The sequence below is a fragment of the Marmota marmota genome, unplaced genomic scaffold (assembly GCF_001458135.2).
Source record: "Marmota marmota marmota unplaced genomic scaffold, marMar, whole genome shotgun sequence".
In the NCBI taxonomy this organism is placed as follows: Eukaryota; Metazoa; Chordata; class Mammalia; order Rodentia; family Sciuridae; genus Marmota; species Marmota marmota.
The window spans coordinates 4974638-4982226 of NW_026000305.1; the positions used below are offsets into that span (position 1 = coordinate 4974638).

Here is a 7589-nt window from a genome sequence, read left to right on the forward strand (position 1 = left end):
AGATCTCTTAATACAGAAGTAACACTAATGAGTAAAGATATTTTATGAAATTGGATGGCAGTAGATATGAACTCAAGGAAACACTTCTGAAATTACAGAACTGGATGTTATGTATATATTCCTGACAAATCTGCTAATGTTTCTAAATACTAGATAACTTTCACTCACAAATCAATGACATATTGGACCCCATACTAAGCTTTAATAAGATATCGTCTTCATGTTTTTCAGAAACTGGCTGATGAAAAAACATGATAATTGCTTTGTGTTAATTGTGAAAAAATAATGCTTTTCTGTCTATATTATGGTTATCTTAGAAGAATTCCTGTCCTATCCCTGCCTCTATACACCCTTAGATTTAGATCCCTTGTTTATCCTAACATTTAACATGGACCTCTGGATTACTCCAATGCTAAAAACTCTTAATTTATCATCTCTCACCTGACAGAAAAAAAGAAATTTACCTTCCCTCCTCACCCTCTCTCAACAGGAAGCAGTCATAATGAATTCATGTCAAATTAACCTAAAGCTATTAGGGCCCCAAGTTCTTGAGGGGAAAAAATATTAGTTAGATAGTTAGACACAAACGGTTGGGTAGGTAAAGTACAATAAAGGGCTATAACTTATAGGAAGGACATCAGACATATACATCAAAAAGAATCCACAAGTCACAGAAATGGAGATAATAGGAATTCTTATCAATATAGGTAAATATAGGAAAATTGGGGACTAATATGCCAGACCTTCTCCCAGCATGACTGATTGCCAGACCCCTGGGGAAACTATTGCTTCAAGATATTATCTGTTGCCAATAATTCATCATGACCCATCCCTTGTGACTAAATGATCCCAAACCTCATGAGAACCCCATAGGTGTTTCTACTTCAAGCCTGGTCATTAGTTTGAGGTAGCTGTCTACCTTATTCTTTGTGTTGAAGTTTGAGCAGTGGTAGGTTTCATGTGGAACAAGGTGAATCCTTTAACTGGGTTGAGGGTATTGCTCAGCAGCAGAGCATCCATTACACAAAATTGAAGTATCACCATATACCCCATAGGGGTTAAAAAAAATCAGTAGAGTTAAATAAAATCCACAGCATTAAATAAATACTGATTGCCAACTATGGTATCTTCAGCACTAATAACCATAAAATTAAGAATAAAGGGCTCAGAAATTAACTAGAACAATGACAAATAACAGTGAAATAAATAATAGAATTAAAGTTAATATCAGATGTTAAATATTCCATCAATACTATAAACTATGAAAACATGAATGGTGGGGACAGATATTATATAATCTAAACTGTTTAAAAGATGGTAATATACTACTAAGTGAGAAGAAATGGGAAAAGAAGACTTGGGAAATATTCTAATATTCAAAAGGTGAAAAGAAAGAAAGGAGAAGACACAAAGTGAAGGTCACAATAAAGTAAAAAAAAATTTAAAAAATAAGCAAGAGAGAAAGAGAACAAGAGAATTTGACTATCTAGAGGGAGAATAAAAAGGAATAACAGTAACAAAAAAGCCACTGTCAAAAACAAACAAAAATATATGATAGCATAATAAAAAATGGTAAAAGAAGAAAAAAAAAGTATATGCATACAATTTTTTTAAAAAATACTTTTTAGTTGTCAGTGAACCTTTAGTTTTATTTATTTATATGTGGTGCTGAGAATCAAACCCAGTTCTTCACACATGCTAGGCAAGTGCTCTACCACTGAGCCACAGCTTATACTCTTGTAAATTACTTTAACACTTTATAAAAATTTTTATACTAAAGTACATATATATGTATATATATACACAAACATAAATGCTTTATTTAAAAACTTCCCTCATCAAACACAATAACAATAAAAAAAATAATTGAAAAATGAAACAATTTCCCCTGCAGAGGAGGTTGAAACTGATGAAATCTGGATATTCACACCCTATACCAGACTGCCTTTCTTTCCATTTTTTCTTGGAGAATTCACACCTTAGAGGTAGAATGGGATGGAGTTATCAAACCTTTCCTCCTTTTGTGTTGTAAACTAGATTGCCAGCTGGAGTGGCCAGGGACTAAAGTTGTTTGGAATGCCTCTTAATTTCCCTGCTCACCAATAAAAGACAGAATGAGAAGAATGTTTATTGAAATTTTGTTTACACAGACTATATTGATGAACTCCTAGGGCAGAGTTCATGCAAATTCAAAATGGAAGCTTCCAGTGGCGGAGGTCCATCTCTAATCCAAATTTTTAAGGAATTTTATTCCATGAAGATTAAATCAATCAACACAGCCATAGGACTGGGCAGATACCAACATGTTCTGGGAATCTAGATCTTGGGTACTGCACCAGAATTCTACTCTTTGTCATGTTAACTGACCACCTTAATGGAGGGGACATGCCAAAACCATCCACTCCACCAACCAAAACCATGACCTAACAAGGATGAGTCTACAGATATAAACATGCCTGCTTGTTTGTTTTACAAACACACGTACATTGGTTGCATGTACCCCCTCAACCAATCCCCACAGGACACAGTGTCCACTAGCTGTTCCTGAGTCACCCTGCCAATCAGCACACCTGCCACATCCCCTAAGCAACCCTTCTTAAGCCGAAACTTGTATGCACACACTATCTTTCTTCTCTTTTCTCTCTCTGCTCTCTTCTCTACTCTCTGCTCTCTGCCCTCTTCCTCTTCTTTCTCTCCTCTCTCTACCCTTTCTCTCTCTCTTTCTGCCCTCCTCCTCTTCTCTCTCTGCTCTCTGCCTCTCCTTCCGGCAACCACCCAATAAATCTCTTGGCTGAATGTCCATCTCTGGTGAGTCACTTGCCTTTCATTGGTGCCCTGACTCAGATGGGACTCCCCTGCTTTTAAACAGGACCCCCATGCCATTGGACATCACCACATGAACAGAGACCAACCTGTGCCCATCTCGATCACCTACTTCATAACCACCATTGGCCTACAAATTGGTGAGTCCCCTTCTCCAGACTCCTAAATCACGGAGGCACAGTAACAGGAACTGGCTGTTGATCAAGTTGATCCTTGATCATCTGGCAGCCCCTGTGGTGTCTCGTGGGGAGGAATACACCCCACCCAGAACTTCACAGTCAGTCACAGTGGTTCTCTTGGAGTCTTCCCCTTCCAACAGACCTCTGCCAGCTTGAGAACTGACAAACACCCTCCCCTCCTCCAGCGTGGGTCTTCTCTTTCTCCCTTTTGGTTGGAAAACCTGGCACCAGGTGACCCATAACTCCCAGGGCCCTCCAGGAAGGCACCTCACCAGAAGATTTTCAGTGGCAATCATATCCTTGCCTTGAGGTCTCATTCTGATATTTGGCTCTGGTGGGATGCCTCTCCAGTCAACATATCATACCCTTCCTAGCCCCATGGGGGGTGCCTTCTCTCTACCCGCAGACTCTCCTCTCAAATGCCTCCTCGAAAATTTGGACACCCTCAGCCTAACCCCGGAGATCAATCCCAAGAAACTGAAAAAATTCTCTACTCAGGATTGGCCCAATTATCCCTTAGATAACCAAAACCATTGTATCCCTTATGAGTCCTTAGATGCTGCCATTTTGCGGGATCTCTACAATTATTGTGTGGGATCGAAAAAATGGTCAGAGATTTTATATACTCAGGCTTTCTTCTTCCTTTTCTCGAATGTGTCTCTCTCTGTACCTCTTGCAACCCAAAGCATGTCCTCTTGGCCTCCTCTCTTTCTGCCTCCTCATCCATGGATTTCAATCCAGCCAAGGAGCCACAAGTCTCACAAAACCCTCCCCCAACTCTCCTCTCTTTGCAAGTCCCCACCCCTCTGACTCCTCCTTTTTCAGGCCCTGCCCCCACTTCTACTTTCAGTCCTCCAGTCACCCTTTCCTACACACAGTCTGTCAAGCCACACCCTATTTCAATTATGGCTCCTTTGAGAGAGGTTGCTATGGCAGTAGGAATCGTTAGGGTCCATGTGCCCTTCTCCATAGTGGACCTTTCACAGATTGAAAAATGCTTGGGTTCCTACACCACCAACTCTGCCATAATGGAGTTTCAGTACTTACTTCAAGCCTATAGTCTCACTTTTCATGACATTTACATGATCCTGGCCAATACCCTTCTCCCAAAGGAATGCAGGTGGGTCTGGGAACCAGCCCATAATTGTGCTGATGGGGTCCATCAAACCACCCTGACCCACCCTCTAGGCCCCCAGGCAGTTTCTGCTCAGGACCCTAATTGGGACTACAATACCACCACAAGATTAGCTCTGAGGGACCAATTTTCCACCTGCTGTGCTTCATAGCAGAACAAACTGAGGAATCCTGTAAATGCTGGCCTGACACTTATGGCAAGTGCCCTTATAATTCATGCAAGAAAGCTTCCTAGATGAGCCTTGCTATGAGAATCAAGTATACACCAAATTAACTATTTGAGACCCAAGGGACCCGAAATGGGCTTCTGGTGTTGATGCTTCTCCTCATGGTTTTCCAGCCACTTGCTCCCTTGGAGGACACCTATCCCTTACGTGAAGACCTCACCAAAGCTGATGGGAACTTCATCATCATGGATATGGAGCTACAAAATGTAAACAGAACTGCGGGAACTTCACTAGCCTGTCACCCAGGGTTTCTAGACCCATTCACTCTTGTATTCCTCCTCCTGACTGCTAGTCTTTTCTCAGCCAGTCCCTCTCACTGGGCCTCCAGCCAGAAGCTAATGTGGTGTCTCCTCTTCCCTCTTCTTCTCCTTGCCTTCGGGTATCTTTGGTGTTCTTAGGCTCATCATGTGGTGCACCTGGATCATGGAGTTCAAGGAGGTCCTCTGACAGGACAGCTGGATGACTCCCCCCATTTGCAGGGACAAGGATTGGATGGAGACTATCCATGACCTATGGCTTCGAGGAACTTTCATTGATTTTGGCCCCAAGGAAATTCACACCTTCAGTGCCCTGGCCTTTACAGCTATGTTTCTCTTGTCCCTGCACCCTGACCATCACTCCCTTCCTTCACACTCCTCACTTCGATCTCCAGCAAGAAGTAGGCAGAGGATCTCATTGCCCTGCTTCCAACACAAAAACAAGAAGGGAGGAATGTTGGGTGTGTGGGAGACTCCCCATTCTCAGGAGAACATCATGGAATCCCTTACCCCTCCCCCTCCTCTCCAAAGAGCACCATGTCAAGAGCACTAAATTCATAGGTTTGCTCAACCAATCCCCACAAGACACAGTGTCCACTTGCTGTTCCTGAGACACCCTGCCAATCAGCACCCACCACATTCCCTATGCAACCCTTCTTAAGCCGAAGCTTGTAAGCATAAGTTTTCTTCTCTCTCTCTCTCTGCCCTCCTCCTCTCCTCTCTCTGCTCTCTGCCTCTCCCTCCGCAGCCCTCCAATAAAACTCTCTTGGTTGAATCATTGTCTCAGATGAGTCACTCACCTTTCAGGCTTTCCTTTACATCTATGATCTGAATCACACTGGATAAAATCTGTTTTCCCATTTCAATTGCATTTCTGTAGGAGCACCATGGGCCACAGATATGTGTTGGTAAGGCAATGTCAAATATTTGTTGTGATCTCCAGAATTCCTGCAGCAGCATGTTCATGAAGGAGCACCACAAGTTGTCTCCCTACCTTAGTTATCTGTTCACAAGTTAAGAAACATAGGGCACTTTTCATACAGTAGCTTGTGTGTAAATTTAGATTGCCTTTCGGTTTTATAGGTGCTTCCAAGAAATATCTGTCTTCAGTGTTTTTCTCCCTTTTCTTTTTTGTTACTCCCCTCTTCCGTGACCTGGTATTGCCACCCCAACTGACTTGGTGTCTATATTCCCCAAAGCAAAAGGAGTATTAGCACCTGCTGGAATGGTCACTCAGTTACTCCCTTTACTCACAGAAATAGCTTCTCTGATGCCACCCAAGGCAAATTCACTGCTCCCCTAACTCTCCTGCAGTTGGCTCTCAACAAGTTCACCAGCACCATGAATTCTCAGCATAGAAGTGGGAAGTGGGGCTCCTTGGAAAGCCAGGCCAGCCCAAGAAAGCTGGAGTGGGGGCCACTCTTGGTCCTATCTGAGGTGCCAAATTTGTCTCCAAAAGCTCAGTCCTTATCCCTAATGCCAATCTAATAACAAGGACATGGTTTTGAGAAAAGGAAAAATTAAGGTTTATTGTTTTTCTAGCAAAGGAGAAACAAAGGAGATTACTATCCCAAAGGCTGTGATACTGCCCATCAGTAGGAATAAGGGCTTTCAAAGAGTGACTCAAAGGCTACATTCCATGTGTTCTCTGTCTGGAGTTATAATTCACTTGTTAATTTGGGAGATATTTGGTTCTGAAATCTTCTAGTACCATCAATTCTATAGTGGGCGTGTACTCAGGGACAGATAACTCTGTCTAGGATAAGGAAGAAAGATAATCCTATTTCCCCTAAGATTAGAGAGGGGGAGAGTTTAGGGAGAAGCAGGGAGAGAGTAAGAGAAAGAAACTTGTCCATTTAAAAAAAATAAGTTGCAGTGGTAGAGCAGCAAGTGTTATAGTCAAAGCATAAAGTGGACCACTGTTACACACGCCCAATTTATTTTTTTGGATCAACATCTTATACTTTATAATATATTTATATACAAATTCATGTTTATATGTACAAAAGGCAATGAACACACAAAGAATCTAAGTAATTGCATTATCAGCTACATTCAACAAAGTTACTACTGTTGTCCCTTCTCACAATTTTCTACAGCTGGAAGGAAATGGTAAGCACCATCCTATGTGGACTTTATGTTTAGAAGTTGGAGACTGCGTGCAGGTCAGGACACATCTGAATTTCTGCAGAGCTGAACAGAGACTTCATCATGTTCCAGGAGAAGTTGGCCAGAAGAAAGCCATCCATTGCTGTCTGAGTTTTATTGCTGGTGAAGAACCAGCTATCCAGGGTTTCAAAACTTGAACTCTTGTTCTGTGTTTCTGTACTGTTTAATGAACCTCCAGAGCAGATAGGTTTGGAGCAGAGGAGAGTCCTTCAATCTGGGTCTCTGTGTCAGATGAATTATTGCTCATGGAAAAGCTGGAGTGTTTCAGGATGCTGCCAAGGGGCAGATTGTGGTGAGCCGTTCTAATTAGACTGTGGCCGCCATTAGAAGATGGCGCCAGCTTCCACGGTGGCCTGTGATAAACAACTCCTTTTATGGAGAATTGGCGCGCAATCCCTTACCACCCTATGAGAAAGATCCACGTGAAAGCTTAGGATTGGTATGTGGGAGGCTTTATTAGGCTGTGCTTGGGCGTGGCGGGCGCGGGTCGCTAGAAGATGATACTTGAATCAAGGCCTGAATAAACTGCTGAAAGAAGAATCCTGTGTCGTGTTTTCCCTTGCTGGCGAGGGGTCGCGACAATTGTTGGCCCGGACGGGGAATTATATTCCTCGAACCCAGGATCCAGAACTTTCAGCAGTCAGGGTGGTGCACCGGTAAGTTCCCAGGTAAAGTGGGAATCCGCAAGCTAATAGCGGGACGCTCCTCGGTAAAGAAAGAGAGAGCGAGAAAAGGGACGCTCCCCTGTAAAAGGAAGAGAGCGGGAAATTCATGGAACGGAACGCTCCCCTGTAAAAGGA

At 42.8% G+C, this 7589-nt stretch overlaps 1 pseudogene; it reads right to left on the bottom strand.

The window, feature by feature from the left end:
* Positions 1-6761: 6761 nt before the first annotated feature.
* Positions 6762-7589, bottom strand: part of LOC107156041 — a 4613-nt pseudogene continuing 3785 nt past the window's right edge.